This window comes from Puntigrus tetrazona, unplaced genomic scaffold (assembly GCF_018831695.1).
Source record: "Puntigrus tetrazona isolate hp1 unplaced genomic scaffold, ASM1883169v1 S000000513, whole genome shotgun sequence".
Lineage (NCBI taxonomy): Eukaryota > Metazoa > Chordata > Actinopteri > Cypriniformes > Cyprinidae > Puntigrus > Puntigrus tetrazona.
In genome coordinates, this window is record NW_025048150.1 from 29,502 (window position 1) to 49,107 (window position 19,606).

The following is a 19,606-nucleotide window of genomic DNA, read 5'->3' on the forward strand; positions in this document are numbered from 1 at the left end:
AAGAGATAAAAAGTGGATTTATTGATGAGACAGAGATATCAGTATATAAACTGGTTACTGATCATTTAAATCTGACCCGTGTGACTGATAGATCACATTAAGTTTATATTAACACTGTGCCGCCCAAACATTAAGTCATTTCAATGCAATAATCTTAATTAAGCCTCAATATTTTTAAGTGCTTTACTTTAAAGCTGGTTTAGTCTCTGCAGGTAAACTCTATTCTGGTACAGTACCATCTTGCACCATTTATCCTTCACGATCCGTTATCAGCTGAATCCAGACGCTGGTCTGATCCGAGCAGAACTTTCAAACTAACGCCCGTGTATAACATCAGCGCTGCTTTAAAGCCCTTAACGCAATTAAAGCACCGCGAGCGCACAAAGCGCTAATGAGGCAATGATCATGAAACGAGAACGCCGACAACAACAAGTTTGGCTGGAGAGCCTAATTACGCTCAGACATTTTATTTTCATCAAGTCTGAATTGGAAAGTCTTACATCGGTTTGACATTTAGATCCTGGTCAGACGCATGAGATCGACACCAATAATTACCAGCACTTCATTCTACATCTACGGCAATGTCACATCTGTGGAGAAGATCACAGAGACGTAACGTGTGAAAGGACACAGAGCCATAATGTGTGTGTGTGAGTGTGTGTGTGTGTGTGTGTGTGAGTGTGTGTGAGCGTGTGTGCGGCGACGCTTCCTGAGGCAAAGCGTGGAGAGCTCAATCTAGAGCCGCTCTCATCAAGCACACAGTAGGGGAACGGATATTATTAGCATGTGTGAAACACAACAGATATAAAAGCATTTCAGAGCTGATGAGAGCCTCCGAGCGACGATTACATGTGAAGCGTTTTAACGGGACATTCTAAAACACTTAACGCATTAAAAAGTGCTTTAAAAAGACCAAACGCTGTAAATGTGTTATTAATAAATCATAGCCTACTATATAGAGACAAGCAGATGAGTCCAGTGTACAAACACCTTCAGTCCTCCAATAGAAACACACCACTGGAGAAGCCTTCTAACGGTGTTTGCTCTGCCTGTATATGGTTTATTAATAATGTGTGAACTGAAAAGAGGGCTGCTTTCAAAACACATTGGTTTACATACTGTGTTTGAATGTTTATTGTTTATTATGTATATATATAAATACACACGATCTATATATTAATGAAAAAAAGTATATTTATATCTAAAATACTGTCATAATATAAATTACAACTACAATACATTTGTATACACACATAATGAATATATATATAGTATACACGCACATGTATGTAAACAAACTTTTCTCTGAATGCGTTTAATTGCGATTGTTTTGCAATTCACGCCTTTTATGCATTAAACCACGTTAAGAGTTTTCCTTATAATTAATTTCTATGGAACAAAAATACCAGGTTCTTTATGACTTATTAATAACATCTTTACAGAGTTTGGTCTTCATGCATTAAGCCAATGCTTAAGCATTTCCTTTATAATGATTCTCCATGCAAAGGAAACACTTAACGTGTTGAGATCTTACTCCGGCTCATCTGCTTGTCTGTATAGGGTATGATCTGTTAATTACATATTTACAGAGTTTGGTCTTTCTAAAAACTCTGTATTAATGCATTACGCCACGTTAAGGGTTTCTCGAGCGCTATGCGCTTAGCTCCGTAAGAGTCCGAGTCCAGCAGGAGACTCAGAAGAAGGACGTGTCGGAGGAGAAGGCCCCGGCGAGCCTGAACTCGCCCCTCATCAGCACACAGAAGAGCCTCTGCGGCAGGGACTTGGAGTACGGGCGCGGGCCGCGGGACACAGGTGCGCAGCAGAACCTCTCGCCCAGCAGGGGCGGGAAATCGAAACGCTTTCCTGTCGTCCGTCCCTCCAGAGCGCCCCGCCTCGTCCTCCATCGGAGCCAGCAGAGCGGCCTGAACACATCCAACAAAACACATCAGACTCTCTTCAGAGGATCTTCTGAGCAAACGCTCAACACACGGCAGGACACGGTTCTTCCCACACAGGAACACGCTTCCACTAACTGCAAAGCTGCTTGCAGGTTAGGTCCAGATCTCAGAGACGGAGATATCAAACATGTTCTGGATTGAGATCAACCTGCAGCGCCTGTGACGTCCACAGCGCTGAAGACCACTTCATGAGGACAAGCGCTTTGAGGCTTCGCTTGTGTTCACTGGAGCTCAAAACATGAAGGTCAATGCATACATCATGATCATCTCTCCACCGAGGTCTGGTTTGTTAGGATCGGATAATATCTGTCTGAAATACAACTATTTAAATATAGGAATCTAAAAAAAAATAAAATAATAATTACCTTTAAAAGTTGTCCAAATGAATTTGTAGCAATACATATTACTTATCAAAAATGAAGTTTTGATATATTTAAGGTAGGAACATGGACCACGATCTTTACTTAATATCCTAATGTTTTCTGTCACTAAAGAGAGAGAATGTATGGTTCTTCTGAGCTCCAGAGACACAGAACGGTTCTCCAGGTTCTCTACTTACGGTCAGCGTCGCCCTGCAACTTTTATTATTAATAGAGTTTCAATGCTAAATCGCTACATTACATTAATAATAACAAAGTATTATCTCTAATCCCAAATCACTACAATAAAACAGAAACACAAAAAGAACAATACAAACTACAATAATTCATCAAAAACAATTACATTTCTCAGCAACAAGAAGAAACACACAGAGAAACAGAAATTTGAGGAAAACGGTCGAGTAGTTTGGATCACCGGACACAGAGGTCTGTCATTTCTACAGGAAAACATCTGACCTCGCTCTCTTTCAACATAAAACTAACACTGTGCTGAGATTCATGCTCTGCTTCTAGAAACCGGTCTACTTTGATTTGATTGGCCAGCTCCACGCGGCCCGTGATCTTCTACCATCAGAACCATCTCAAACGCTCTGTGAAGAGCAGCAATGCTTCATATTTACAATAATTTGCAACATTATAGCCAATGACTGAAATGTTTTGAGCGTGTGAACACAACAGCCAATCAGAGGCGTTTAATTCAGAAACATCGTGCAGAGACAGATTTAATGACGACTTTTCACTCAGTTTGAGCTGAACTTATCAGCTTCATTTATTATTAATACAAGGTTAATAAACTACACCTAAAACCATTTCTTGGTTTTGAAAACGTCTGCTAAACGACTAAATGATGATATTTAACATGTGATAATCATAACAGCTCGTTATCCTTTCACAAAATCAAACCTGACTTGTTTTTATGACAATTAAAAGTTTTGTGATCGACTCAACAGGAGGTCGATTTATTTTTTAACGTGGTGAAAATTCAGTGAGCAATGACCTTTATTGCTAATGTGTTTCTTTGTTATTTTATTTGATCATTTAAAGGCAATATTTAGTTAACTTTGCTTTAGTGCAAATTGGTGCGGAGAACCGTGACATTTCACAGGTACTGGTGCAGACGCCTGAAATAATTCTGGGTGATAATGAACACAAACGCCGCTGAGCTCGTGGTTCTGAACCCGGAGCTTAAACACCAGACTGAACTACATCACCATCTACCTCTACTGAACCAACCTCCACGCCCATCAGGAAGCCCTGCCGCACAACAACCCCAGAACCAGATCAAAACAGCCATTACAAACAACAATCCTGATCCTCACTGATGTACACTCATAGTGGTGTCATGGTGTCAGATGTTGATTTTACCTCGCCGCTGGAGTCGCCAACTTGACGAGAGAGCGACAGACAAGCGGTGTTAGGAGAGAACAAACAAAAACAAAAGTGAAGAAAAACAACAAAATACAGGGCCAAAAAGAGCATGTGTAAACGTTCAGTCCGTGCCGCATGCGTGAAACAAACACATCGGAGAGACACTGAGCCTATTTTTAAAACCGCTACGACTGTAGTAATATTTTAATGATAATCAAGCACACTTTTACACTTAAAATGTGAAAAAGATGACCTGAACTGAATCACCGATCAGGGCTGCATTTCAACAAAAGCATCATAAACCTAAGCTGATCGCAGCTCCACTGCTTTCAATGGATCTATGATGCACTCAAAGCCTACGATGCTTTTTTTGTACGGATGAATCTGAAAGTGTTTCTTCACGAATTCTGCTATTTTCCTGTTTATTGATGTAAAACTGCTCTATACTGATAAAGTGCTAAATGGAGTTTAAATTTATACATTACAGTGTGACTACTGCCTTTAACAAATGCATATTATTGAGAATATTATGAGTTAGTGTAGGACATGTGCTTAATTATCGTGACAATATATGCTACAATAACACTAATGGTTCAAGAAGCTCGAATTGAAGCGAATTATAGCGTCTGCATATTTTCACTTTTGATTTTGGGTTTAGTTCAAAGTCTGAGATTCATCCCTAAAGAGCAAAGAGTAAAACAGAAGTTCAGTATAATGTTCATTCTGAAGATCACTCCTAAACAAGCAATCTGTTAAAGAAACAGAAAATGATTATTTCATGAATCTGATTGGTCGTGTGAGAATTCACGCTTTGATGTGTCCGGTCACGGCACCACTTGATCTGAAAACATCCAAAACATGATCAATCAGAGCAAATACTAACAGGAGATCAATGCATGCACATTCCCACAAACCCATGCAACAGAAGCAGCCGCCACGAGTCTCTCATGAGCCTGGCTCTCTCTCATTTCTCTTCTTCCAGGAAATCTCACCTCATTTGAATCCCTGATTTCACATGATTTACATGGGGATGCTTGGGATAATTATTGCCTTTCTATTTGCAGCCTGGCAACACACAGGCTATAATTTAGTCCTCACACACACACACACACACACACACACACAGACGGTAATTGAAGGAGAGTTTCAGCAAACAAACTCTATTTCAAACAGTTTCCACTCAAGGCAAACTTGTGAGCGTGGATCTCTGCTCCTGAGCGCCTGAAGCTCACTGCAACGCTGACATTTCATCCCTCCTATCATACTGAGCCTGTTTAACTGTAAATAACTGAGAATTATAATTTACACTGGGCCATTGAGCACAAGTGCATCCTGGTAATGACGGTGATACACACAGAACAGACAGACAGAAACTAACAGGATAATTGAATGATCTTATGGAAAGTGTAAATAACCTTCCAACGCGATATCAAACTTTAAAAGTTTGCATAAAATAAAACCTTGTTGAACTTCTCTTGGTTTCTAAATCAATCAATGTGATCTGAGAGATCTCTGTGAGATCAAGCAGCTACTAGTTAGCACACTGATGATCTGACGCTCAGATACTAGTTCCACTAACTAAAACCCGCTTCATCAAACGCAGCTTTTAACGTCAGACTCCAAAGGAGCAAATCTTTTTAAATCAATCACTCACCGGCGCGTGTTTAATTACCTCTGTGTCACATTAAAACTCTAAATGAAACTAAGACATCTGCTGCATTTCATTAATTTAGCTAATTATGACAAAGAGCAAAAACAGCTCCAGTAGATTATTAAATGTATTTTTTTAAAGCCACGGCTCGCCCTGCTGGTAGTCATCGTGATGTGCTTGAACGAGTCTGGCAGAGATATGAAGCGCTCACGCAGTTATTAACACACAAACGCCCTGTTTATGATGTATATGACTGGGCTCTCGGTTTAACACGCTCATTTGGTGTGATTCATTTTGGAAAAGATAACATGTTAAAATGATTAAGGCCAGCATAATTCATGATATTTATATCATATGATATAGTTTAGCAACATCGCACTAGTAACAGTTTTGCTTCTCAATAGCTACAACCCAAATATTGAAATATTTTTATATTTGAAAAACAAAAAAACTAAAATATTTCAAAATCGACTATTTTATTCACAACAGAACTTAATTTAAAAATGTTTAAAGTGTGATATTGTACACTTATCCACTAAAAGAGCTCATATTTCAAATTTAATGCCTGCTGCAGGTTTTAAAAAAAGTTGGCATGTGGCAAAAAGAAGTCTGAAAAAGCAAGAAATTTTGAAAAGATTCGGCTGGGAGAATATCTAGTAAGTAATTAAAGTGAACTGACATCAGATCTATAATAAAAGGGATGTCTTACAGAGTCTCTCAGAATCAAAGATTGACAGAGGCTCTCTGTGTAAGAGACAGGGCTGAAGATCTTTGCTGGATGCTCGTGGTCTTCAGATCCTCAGAAGACACTCATCATTCATCACGATTCTCTCAGACATTACTGAACATCCAGGAATACTTCCAGAAACCTCTGTTGATAAACACAATCCTCCAAGCTGCCTGCAGACCACAACTAAAGCTCTATCATGATAAAACATGGTCCAGAAGCCCTGTCATGTCCTGTGGGTCAAGACTCATCTAAAATGTTCTGTTTCAAAGCGGACAGGTGTTATATGGTCAGGTGAGTCCAAACCTTCTTGTTGTAAATCACTTCAGTGTTTACTTCAGAAGCAGGATCTCTGATGGCATGGAGGTGTGTAAGTGTTTACTGTATGAGTGGCTTCATGTAACGGAAGGCACTATGAATGCCGAAAGGTATATAAAAGCTTTTAGAGCAACATATGATGTCTATTTCAGGGAAGGTCTGGTGTATTTCAGCAGGTCTATACTAAAGCATGGCTTCAGAGAGTCCAGAGCTGAACTGAGGCGCATTTACAGAAAAACTCTATAGATTATGCTAAAAGTATACTTTTATCAAGTTAGATTTTACTATACTTTATGACTGCTTCATAAAGTATAGTAAAAAGAAAACATGTAAATCTTTACATTTTCTTCAAGCTGTAGCCTATCCTTCACACACGACATCAACACCTTCATCCTGGGATCGATTGCTCCTGTCTGCTGAGGCTCGATTGCTCCTGTCTGCTGAGAGGTTGGTTTGTTTGTAGCTGCGTGTAGCTTCGCTTTTCAATTTATCACCTCTTCTCTAACGATCAAATATAATTTAACTGTGTACATATCGTTGATACTATTAAATTAATCTAACTAATTAGACTGCTGTTAGTTCGCTCGCTTTAATCTAAAACTCGGCGGTGAGTTAGTACTCGTTAGCCGATTCACTTTCGCTCCCACCCGCTTTCGCGCCGATTGTGGGCTTTTTCCCCGCTTCCTGTTCATTTGTTCCTCGCGCCTGCTCGCTCCATTTTCACAAGCTCATCAAAACAAGAGTGGTAAGTGAATCCTTACGGTGAGTAAATGGCTTCTCCTGCATCGTCACTTGCACCGCCTGTCACATGTATAGCTTGTCCTTCTCTCTTAGCGATCAGGGATTCACGTGTGATAAATGCAGGAAATAGCTAGGCTGACAGAGAAGGTTTTAGAATTAGAGACACGTATCCAAACTTTAATTGAGGACAGTAAGAATGCGAGGGCTGTAGATACTGCTTTGGATGCGACTAGTACAGTGAATCATGTACATTGTTCGTTCCAGCTTCAGAGCCCGCAGCAGGGCAATTGGGTGACCGTGAGGCGGGCTAGTCGCGGGTCAAAACACCGCCATCCATTCCGATCAGAACATCAAACAGGTTCTCCCCACTCAGTGACGCACCCACTGAGAAACCTGATCAAAGTGCCTAGTAATTGGCGATTCTATTGTACGGAACGTGAAAATAGAGACACCAGCCACCATAGTCCAATGCTTACCGAGCCAGAGCGCCTGACATCTTGTCAAATTTAAAAGTGCTGGCTAATGCTAAACGAAATTTCGTAAGATTGTTATTCACGCCGGCGCTTAATGATGTTCGACTTCGCCAGTCGGAGATCACTAAAAATAATATTAAAGAGGTGTGTGAATTTGCAAGCACGATGTCGGACAATGTAATATGCTCCGTCCCCTCCTGCTTACCGGGTGATGAGATTCACAGCAGACTGCTGGGTCTCAATGGCTGGATGTTCAAGTGGTGCCTGCAGAACAACATAGGCTTTATAGACAATTGGATGAGTTTCTGGGGCAGACCTGACCTGTTGAAAAGAGATGGTCTTCATCCTCTTGGGGTGGTGCCGCTCTTCTATCTAGAAATATGGCATATAGTCTTATAGCTCCAACATGACCAACTAGTGCCCAGGTCAGGAAGCAGACAGACCGGCTAAACTGACTGGCCTGCTAGCTGCCTCACGTCACAGAAGGCAGTTAATTCTCAGCACATAGAGACTCTTTCACCTAGATATCACACTATAGAGACTGTGTCTGTTCCCGAATTAGAATATGCAGAGAACGCCCAAACCTAATCAAAAGCAATAATTTAATTAATGTCCAACAAATTAAAACTACCTATAATTCAAATAAGCAAACGATAAAACTTGGCTCACTAAATATTAGATCACTTTCCACAAAAGCACTTTATGTATATGATTTGATCAATGATCAGAAGCTAGATTTGCTTTGTTTGACAGAAACCTGGCTAAAAACCAGATGATTATATTACTCTAAATGAATCTACCCCCAAAATTATTTCTATAAAAATGAGCCACGTTTAAAAGGTAAAGGGGGAGGTGTTACTACAATTTATAACAATATTCTTAGTACTTCTCAGAGGGCAGGCTTTAAATATAACTCATTTGAAGTTTTGGTGCTGCATATAACATTATCTACAGAATCATGTGCTAGTGATAAATCTTCTGTCATGTTTGTACTGGCTACTGTATACAGGCCACCAGGGCACAGCACAGATTTCATTAAAGAATTTGCTGATTTTCTAACTGAGTTAGTACTGGCCGCAGATAAAGTCTTAATTGTTGGCGATTTTAATATCCATGTTGATAATGAAAAGACTCATTAGGATCAGCTTTCTTAGACATTTTGAACTCCGCTGGGGTTAGACAACACGCCTCTGGACCTACTCATTGTCAAAATCATACTCTAGATCTAATACTGTCACATGGAATAGATGTTAAAATGGTTGAAGTACTGCAGCAAAGTGATGACATTTCAGATCACTATCTAGTCTTGTGTGAACTCTGTATAGTTAAACCTGTAAACTCTGCACCTTATTACAAGTATGGTAGAACCATCACTTCCACCACAAAAGAAAGCTTTCTAAATAACCTTCCTGACTTATCTCAATTCCTTAGCTCATCCAATACGACGCAAAAACTTGATGATGTAACAGAAACTATGCACTCTCTTTTTTCTAGCACTTTAGATACAGTTGCTCCTTTGCATTTTAAAAAAGATAAAAGAAAACAATCTGACTCCATGGTATAATGACAACACACGCACCCTAAAGAGAGCAGCAGCCGGAAAATGGAGCGCAGGTGGAGAAAAACCAAATTAGAAGTATTTCAGATTGCCTATGGGAGAGTATGCTGTCATACAGAAAAGCATTAAAAATAGCAAGATCTGATTATTTTTCATCCCTTTTAGAAGAAAACAAACACAACCCCCGGTATTTATTCAGTACAGTGACTAAATTAACAAAAATAAAGCATCAGCAGGTGCTAATATGCCCCAAGAGTATAGCTGCAATGAGTTCATGAATTTCTTTACTTCTAAGATTGATACCATCAGAGATAAAATTGTAACTATGCAGCCACAACTACAGTTTCACATCAGATAATGAGCTTTAGATCCCCTAAGGAAAAATTACACTCTTTCTCTATTATAGGAGAAGAAGACTTGTACAAACTTGTTAAATCATCTAAACCAGCAACATGTATGTTAGACCCTATTCCATCTAAACTATTAAAAGATCTGCTTCATAGATCCTATTTTGAACATTATTAATTCATCATTGTCATTAGGATATGTTCCCAAAACCTTTAAACTGGCTGTAATTAAACCTCTCATTAAGAAACCACATCTTGATCCCAAAGACTTAGTAAATTACAGACCAATCTCTAATCTCCCTTTTCTGTCAAAGATACTAGAAAAGGTAGTATCCTCACAACTGTATTCCTTTTAGAAAAAATGGGGTCTGTGAGGATTTCCAATCAGGTTTTAGACCGTACCATAGTACTGAGACTGCTCTCATTAGAGTTACTAATGACCTGCTTCTATCATCTGATCGTGGTTTTATCTCGTTATTAGTGCTATTAGATCTTAGCGCAGCATTCGATACTATCGATCACAACATTCTCTTGGATAGACTAGAAAACTATGTTGGCATTAGAGGAAGCGCTTTTAGCATGGTTTACATCATATCTATCTGACCGCTATCAGTTTGTGGCATTAAATGAGGAGGTATCATATCGATCAAAAGTGAAATATGGAGTTCCTCAAGGCTCAGTGCTAGGACCGCACTTTTCAACCTTTACATGTTACCTCTGGGAGATATTATCAGGAGTCATGGTGTTAGCTTTCACTGCTATGCTGATGATACTCAGCTCTATATTTCAGCGCAGCCTGGTGATACACACCAAATTGAGAATCTAACAGAATGCATAGTCGATATAAAAAGCTGGATGATGAGTAACTTCTTAATGTTAAATTCTGAAAAAACAGAGGTGCTAATAATTGGACCTAAAACCCCACATATAATAATCTAGAACACAGCCTATCACTTGATGGCTGCTCTGTTAATTCTTCATTGTCAGTTAGGAACCTAGGTGTGCTGTTTGACCGCAATCTTTCCTTTGAAAATCATGTTTCTAGCATCTGTAAAACTGCGCTTTTTCCATCTTAAAAATATATCTAAATTACGACCTATGCTTTCAACCTCTAATGCAGAAATATTAATTCATGCGTTTATGACCTCAAGGTTAGATTATTGCAATGCTTTATTGGGTGGTTGTTCTGCACGCTTAATAAACAAACTTCAGCTAGTCCAAAACACAGCAGCTAGAGTCCTTACTAGAACTAGGAAGTATGATCACATTAGCCCTGGTTCTGTCAACACTGCACTGGCTCCCTATCAAACATCGAATAGATTTTAAAATCCTATTAATTACCTATAAAGCCCTGAATGGTTTAGCTCCTCAATACTTGAGCGAGCTCTTATCACATTATAGTCCTGCACGTCCGCTGCGCTCTCAAAACTCTGGCCATTTGATAATACCTAGAATATCAAAATCAACTCATGGCGGCAGATCATTTTCCTATCTAGCACCTAAACTCTGGAACAATCTCCCTAACTCTGTTCGGGAAGCAGACACACTCTGCCAGTTTAAATCTAGATTAAAGACACATCTTTTAACTTAGCCTACACATAACACACCAACACACCTTTTATTATTCAAATCTGTTAAAGGATTTTTAGGCTGCATTACTTAGATTTGCTGGAACCGAACACTATTTCCTAAAATACGATGTACTACTGTGACATCGTGAAAAGAATGGCATCTACGCTAATATTAGTCCTGTTTCTTTCTCAATCTGTTTTCACAGTTTGTATCCAGACTAGATGGTGGATCAGCACGCAGAGATTATGTTCATCAGAGACCAGAAAACCTAGATGCGCCCGTCGACAGATCACCAGATCCTGATGCACACACACACGCACACGCACACACTAAGTCATTTACACTACCTGACACAGCTGCGTTTAAAATGGAACTGGAGGTTAAGTGCTGGGCGTCCGGTCAGAGGAGAACTGACCCCAACTGAGTCTGGTTTCTCCCAAGGTTTTTTTTTCTCCATTCTATATGCATGGGGTTTTGTTTCCTTGCCGCTGTCGCCTCTGGCTTGCTTGGTTGGGGACACTTAACTTCTAGTGACTATCGTTGAATTGACTACAGAGACCGTCTCTGCATTTAATAAGAAATTGGTCACTCTCGTCACTATATATCCCTGTCATTATACTGTACAGTGCTTTGATGCAACCTGTGTTGTTAAAAGCGCTATATAAATAAAAATGATTGATTGATTGATTGATTGATGTAAGCAGCTCTACAGTAAACTATTATCATTAGAGTTTATTCAATCTAGATAACAGATCGTTCCACGCCGAATACAGCAGTGTGCCGTAATACTGAAGTACACAATATTGTTCTCACTAAAAATATTTTTTCATAAGCCAATCCACTACAAACGTTGGTAACACTTTTTAGAATACCGTTTCTTACTTACTGGTAATTATTTGTTAACACTTAACTTCACTACTGCTAACTACTAAGGAAGTTGTATTAACTTTGTACTTTATGACTGTGTTAAGTAACAGTACACTAATCAATAACTAATGTATTCAGTCATACCTCCTGAAGAACTAATATTAATTATCTACTAGTTAAGGTTAAAAAAATCTAAATAATCAAAATGAAAATTTTGATGAGCACGTTCTACTGGCAAAATATACTGTCTTCCATAATTCTACATCCCTCATCCTAACCAGTACCTAAACCCAACAACTAGCATACAAACTATTAATAAGCAGGGATAAGAAGGAAAAGTCATAGTTAATAGTTCATTGTTAGCTATTTTAAAGTGTCACCATAAATGACCGATGGTACATATTGGGTTTTGTCCTTTCTGTAAAGCTTGTCCTTTCTGGTTCTCACCTCTCATGGTTTTGGCTGTATGGTAATAAATGCATTGTGCACATGTTCTTTAAGGAAATCTGCTTCGAAAGGAGTCACAACTCCATGGTCTTGCCATAACTATCTACATAACTTACTACAGATACAGTGCACTCTGTAAAATGGTGATTTGTGAATTCAGTATTATTTATTTATTTAGCGAAACACTGGGATGAAGCTGTTGGCTCATATTTATTTTTAGTAGTTGGGTAGTTTGTGTTGTGTTTACGTCTAACCCTTTTAACTCTTCTAAGCTTTTTACAGTTAAATAGGTTACAGTTTCAGGTTCTAAAAAGGGTCTGTAGAATTATTTCAAAATAAAGAATTAATTACTACTGAGTTCCCTGTATTTTCTCTCAGTCTTTAGCTTACATACAGGAACTAAATTATTTGTATATTCTGAAGAGGCACACATACAGTACTGTATATAAAATATAAAACCTAAGGTCAATAATCAGAAAGCACTGCTGATTTCTTACAAAACACTTCATTACACGGGTAAAACCTCTATAAAATGAATTACATTTATTAATATTGCAATATTTTCATACTACTACTACTACCACCATTTATATGAAAGGAACTCAATTCAATGTAATTGTGACTGTTCAGTGGTAGTTACTTCATAGTTATTTTTCTTTAACCTTAACTAGTAGATAATTACTATTAGAGGTATGACAGAATACATAAGTTACAGATTAACACAATCATAAAGTTGTTACACACAAGTTAATAGTAGTAAGTTAAGTGTTAATTCCCTTTTAGTTCTTTAATAACTCCTTATTAGTTATGAAGAAAGAAAGAAACAGTGTTATCAAATGTCTACATTAATAGAACTGTGGTTTAAAATTTTGCATAACGACTGAGTTCAGCGCTTATCTCAATGAATGAAAGTTGAATATTTTATGTAAATGAGTAGGTACTGTATATCGACATGAACGCAGAGCTTTTGTTTTTACTTTATTCATTCACCTCACTACTGAAAAAGCATCTGTACGCATCAGGCACAGTTTGCATGCAGGTGTGCAAGTTTTGTGAAGTTTTTAGAAATCCCACTTTTTGAGTCGGAAGTGGTGTACACCTCTGTCAGGGATGGTTTGTGCACACACAACGATTATAAACGAGATCTTTCACGATAGAGAACATTTGGTGCATCTTTATAAATCTGTCAAAGATGACCACTTCAGCAGCTGGAAACTCATATCAGACAAGAATGTGACCAGAAACTCATAACCTTGATTCCCAGACGTCTTCAAACTGCTCAGAAAAGAAGAGAAGATGCTACGCCGTGATAAACATGACCTCGGCACAACTATTCTGAGACCTGCAGCACACATCACCTTTGAAATGAGCTCATTTCGTGCAAAGTTGTACAATTTCTCAGTTTAAACATCTGTTATGTTATATAAAATACTGGCTCATGTGATTTGAAATTCTTTTAGTTTTGATTTTATTAAAATCTAAAGAAATTAAAAAGAAAAGAATTCAGGTTGTTTACAACAGATCGATAAACATGAAAGTCATATTGTGTTACATTTTAGACACAATATCTAGCTCAATTTTGGTTGAACGATTCAGTGACTCACTCATCAAAACAGTGACCTACTAGTTTCACATTTAGATTATAATTTTATGCAAGTAAAATAACTATGTCTAAATATTTAATAAAATATAAATATTCTACAGCCACTTCTAGCATCACCACCTTCACGTGGTGGAGGGGTTTGAGTGCCTGAATGACCCTAGGAGCTAGGTTGTCCAGGGCTATATGCTGCTGGTAGTGTCTCCCAAGGCAAACAGGTCCTAGGTGACAAGCCAGACAAAGAGCGGTCCACCCTCCCCACCCCTTATGGAGTCATGGCGTCGCCCGACACGACATAGCCGGGCCCCACCATGGACCCAGGCCTGGGGCTAGGGGCCGCATGCAAGCTCCTGGTGGCCGGGTCTTGCCCCACCATCTGAAGGAGGGACCGTAAGGGACTGGTGCTTTGTGGTTTGGGCAACAGTCGAAGGCAGGGACCTCGGCAAACCCAACCCCTGGACACAGAATCTGGTTTTAGGGACATGGAATGTCACATCTCTGAGAGGGAAGGAGCCTGAGTTGTTGCGGGAGGTGGAGAGGTACCAGCTAGAGATAGTCAGGTTTACCTCCACGCGCAAAGCGGACCGCTGCCCGGTGGTTGTGGAGGCAAAAGCTTGGCTCTGGGAGGAGTTGGCTGGGCGCCCCTTAGAGATAGGGTGAGGAGTTCAGTCACTCGGGAGGAGCTCGGAGTAGACCCGCTGCTCCTCCACATCGAGAGAGGCCAGCTGAGGTGGCTCGGGCATCTGGTCCGGATGCCTCAGACGATTTCTAAAATATTGAATCAATGTTTTTTTTTTTTTATCTCAAAAGCTACTTTTGTTTGCAAAATCTAATGCAATAATGGCTTTAAATTATCTTTTGGAGCCACTTCCAGCCCAAGTTGATGTGCAATTAATTAGATTAATTAATCAACACATCATGTAATTAATTAGGTAAAAAAAATGTAATCACTTGACCTACATAAAACGTGAAATCCTTCATTGGCAGGGTGTGTGTGTGTGTGTGTGTGTGTGTGTGTGTGTGTGTGTGTGTGTGTGTGTGTGATTTGCTATACTCTTGAGGACCATTTATTGAGAAGCCACCAGCTCTGTTAGGACATTTCTTATTTTGAGGACAGTTTTGGTGTTCCTCACAAAGGAAATACTACAATACTAAATTAAGTTTTTCTTAAAATGTAAAAAGGTTTCTGTGATGGGTAGCTTTAGGGAGATAAAAAAATATCATTAAGAAAATCAATGGAAGTCTATGCTAAGATAGCAAAACTAACAAGAGAGAAAGTGTGTGTGTGAGTGTGAGTGTGAGTGAGTGAATGAGTGTGTGTGTGTGTGTGTGTGTGTGTGTGTGTGTGTGTGTGTGAGTGAATGAGTGTGTGTGTGAGTGTGAGTGAATGAGTGAATGAGTGTGAGTGTGAGTGTGTGAGTGAGTGAGTGAGTGTGTGTGTGTGTGTTTGTTTGTTTACCCGCTGAGAGCTGACGAACAGCTTATGAATGACGTTTCCAGCAGGTCCTCGTCCGGCTCCAACCACAGAAACCTCAGGCTCCTCGAGCAAACAGCTGACGAACCTGACAGACGACAGACAGAGCAGCGTTAAAACAACAGAACCGAGCGTCACAGGAAGAGTTCAGCTCAAGAAGATTGTTTATCATGTTCATATTCATCACTCTGAGAGACGAAACGAGACATGCAGCTGTAACAGACAGAAAAAACATTGTGTCTGTGTTTAACACACTATCTCTCTCTCTAATAAACACACACACAAACACACACTCTCTCTCTCTCTCTCACACACACACACTCTCTCTCTCTCTCTCACACACACACAGACTGTCTCTCTCTCTCTCACACACACACACTCTCTCTCTCTCTCTCTCACACACACAGACTGTCTCTCTCTCTCTCTCACACACACACACACACAGACTCTCTCTCTCTCACACACACACACACACACACTCTCTCTCTCTCTCACACACACACACACACTCTCTCTCTCTCTCTCTCTCTCTCTCTCACTCTCTCACACTCACACACTCTCTCTCTCTCTCTCTCTCTCTCTCTCTCTCTCTCTCTCTCACACACTCTCTCTCTCTCTCTCTCTCTCTCTCTCTCTCTCTCTCTCTCTCTCTCTCTCTCTCTCTCTCTCTCTCTCTCTCTCTCTCTCACACACACACACACACACACACACACTGAAGTGTCTGTGGTCCTGCGGGCAGCTCGGGGTCTGGTCTTAATGAGGCCGGCGTGTCTCTCCTGACCGGCCTGCTGTGGCCCCTGAGCGGCCCCTGGGAACTAACGAGCAGCAGGAGTTTCTCTGACATGCCCTTCCTGCTCCTGTCAGCCCACACACACACACACACACACACACACACACACACACACACACACACCAAACGCATGCAAACACGTTTTAAAGGCAGGCTCAGGACAGCAGCTCAGATCCCAGTCTTTGTTATCAAACACACGTTTACGGTCTTCCAAACCTCACTACAGTCTGCTGCTGGACACAAACAACACCGGAGCACCGGATCACCAAAAATCTCTTCTTTTATGTTCCACAAATGAAAGAGTCGTTCGGGTCTGGAACATGAGTAAGAGAATAATGAGCAATCATTTCTGGCTGAACCCTCCGACTCACACGAACACATTAGTTTTACTCCACGACTCTCCTGCAGCAGAATGAAGTCTTTCTGTAAAACACGTTCTGCTGGAGAATAACAAGCAGCTGCAGACCTAAACATTCAGAGAACAAAGAACAACGACTGAGCTGACCGATCTCCAAGAGCACTGTAATTTTAACCTTCACTAAATTCTTTCAAAAATACGAGTAAACTGAGAGTTTTCCACTGTAAAAAATGAGAGCAATGAGCAACGACAAAACTCACTCCATACAGCCTTACAGTACACAGAGTTGTATATTACAACTAATTGAAAAAATCTAGAGGCAATTAGAGAGTTAGAGAATCTGTTAGAGAATAAATATGCAATTTATACATCTTACAGAGGGTGTATTTTTTAAATAAATTAGAATAGATGGTACTGGAGTTAGAGGATCAAATAAAATTGGAAGGACAGGACATTAGAACAGGACAGAACAGTTAATGTAAAAGTCTGTGAAACATGTTTTTCTTTGTGGTGAACAATAAAGCTTCAGAACGCAAGCTTCTGTCTGAAGTAATGAATTCAGGTAAAGAGGTGGTTTTGTAGGTTATTTTCAGCTCATTGAAGATTAATCTTGCAGCTAAATTCTGGATTAATTTTAGAGGTTTGACGAAACCGTCTGGAAGATCTGCCAAGAACCTGATCTTCTAGATGTTGTAGAAAAGAAATCTGCAGGACCAGGCAATTTAATCAATGTGCTCTGAGAAAGTCAGCTGATTATTAATCACAACTTTAAGATTTCTGGCAGTTTTGGAAGGAGTTATGGTTGATGTGCTCTGAAATGTGAAGTTGTGATGAAAGGATGGTTTTGATGAGACTGAGACTGGTTCTTAGCCAGGTTGAGTTGAAGGAAATGGTCCTTCATCTGTGAAATGTTGGTCAGACCTGCTATTGTCAGATCATTAGGACAGAACAAGAGCTAAAGCTGAGTGTCATCAACATAGCAGTGTTTCTGAATGATAGACCCGAGTGATGCCACATAGACGGACAAGAGAAGTGGTCCAAGAACTGAGCCCTGAGGCACCTCGGGAGCGAGCTGACTCAGAAACCTCACCTCCAAGACTCCTTGAAGGACTTATCAGAGAGGTAAGACTCAAACCACTGGAGTGCAGTTCCTGAGATGCCCTTTCTCAATAGGATCAGGTAAACAAACGTATCAAAATCAGCAGACAGTCAAGATACATATATATAGGACCTGGAAGCTGCTCATAAATTTTTTTTTAGTTTTCATGCAAACATAATATGTTTGCGGTACTGTTGTGTAACATATTAGATCTGTGTCTCTATACAGTTCGTCTGGAGGAGCAACTGGAGTGTATCGTTGCTAGTGATTTTTCTCAGAACTGACACTGCAGACTCTATCGACTTCAAACAGGTATAGTTCAATGATTTTTACGTCCGATTCCAACAAATCCTGCATGATTCAGAAGTTTTTTTTAAATGGAGAATGTTTAGAAAATGTGCTGATTATGACAGCACAGGTCACGAGGATGATGATGATCAGGTAAAGCTTCACCTCTCCAGCTCGTCAGCGTCTTCCTCCCGCTCTCCTCCAACGATGCCAAACTTAGCCTTGAGTGACCGGGCACGAGCAATGACGGCCTCCACCGCGCTCATCTGAGCGATGATGTCCTGAACACACACACACACACACACACACACACACACACAGCAGGTTTAAGTAAGAGCTTCACAAACAACTACACTCTATAATTTCTGTTTCTCATCACTGATAAGATGACTGTGGCAGCGATCAAAATAAAGAAAATCCTCCTCTGAAACTACCCGGCTCTTTTTATTGCATCATTTCATCACTAGGTGGCAACAAATGACTGCTAAAAATGTATTCGTCATTGAATCATTCGAGAGATTCGTTCAAAAATGAATGAAATTGGTGTATTAAATATATTGCATTTTAAATAAATATACTGTGACGAGTCGGCTGCCCCTCCCCTTTATTGTCATCATCACCCCGTCCTTCATTCGCCGCCCTTCACCAGGCTCCCGACGGGAAGGGGCGTGTCCGAGAGGAGGGGCGGGGTATTGGTCAGGTCTGGCGGCGTGTGACGAGGCACACCTGAAGTGTATCGAGGCTCATCACTGCCGCTGTTAAAAGAAGGGGAGGAGAAGCCGTCGGACTCCGCCCCTTACCTGGACCCTTCCCCCTGGAGCACTACCTGACCTGCACTTCCCCTGCAGCACGACGAGGACACCAGTTCCCCCGTTTATTTGGACACTTTTCCCCTGGACACTTTATTTTGTACATTTTTGTTAATAAAAAGCCACTCCGAGGCCTGACGCCACGCCCACTGTCTGTCGTTGGCTCCTCCCACCCAAAATATGTATTCAAATTAATTACACATTATTAAACAGACTGCAGCAATAGGCCTGGTTTTTCGTCCTGAGGTTATTCAGTTTAGTGCAGAACTGAGGCAGAACGGCGAGACTCACCTCCAGCTTCTTGAGGTCAGGGCTGGGGTGTCTCAGAAGTTTGCTGGCCTGAGCCGTGATCTGCTGCAGAGATTTACGCACCGAGGAGATGTCTTCAGACGACTCTGGAGGAGAGAGAGCCTTTACAGCAGCAGTGACCACACACACACTGTACTTACAGTTCAGAGACGACCCTCACCTTCCTCCTTGATCTTCAGCAGAGCCGCGTGAAGAACACAGGGCAAGAGGTGCCTCGTCAGATCCGACGCTTTCTGCTGCGACAGGTAATGCAGTACCTGCACACACACACACACACACACACACACCACCACCACCAATAACCCTAATACACACACACCCACAAACTCACTGGCCTGGAGAATTACTGGAACAAAACTCAGAAGAAATTAAATGCAGATGAATTCAGAGAGTTTATGCTGACCTAAAAACAAAACATACATTTTTCAAGTTTATTATTATTCGAAATGTCCCTAAAAGGTTTTGTCAGTGT

The 19,606-nt window shown here is 40.5% G+C and overlaps 1 pseudogene; it reads right to left on the reverse strand.

The window, feature by feature from the left end:
* Nucleotides 1–1,477: 1,477 nt before the first annotated feature.
* Nucleotides 1,478–19,606, reverse strand: part of LOC122334347 — a 40,989-nt pseudogene continuing 22,860 nt past the window's right edge.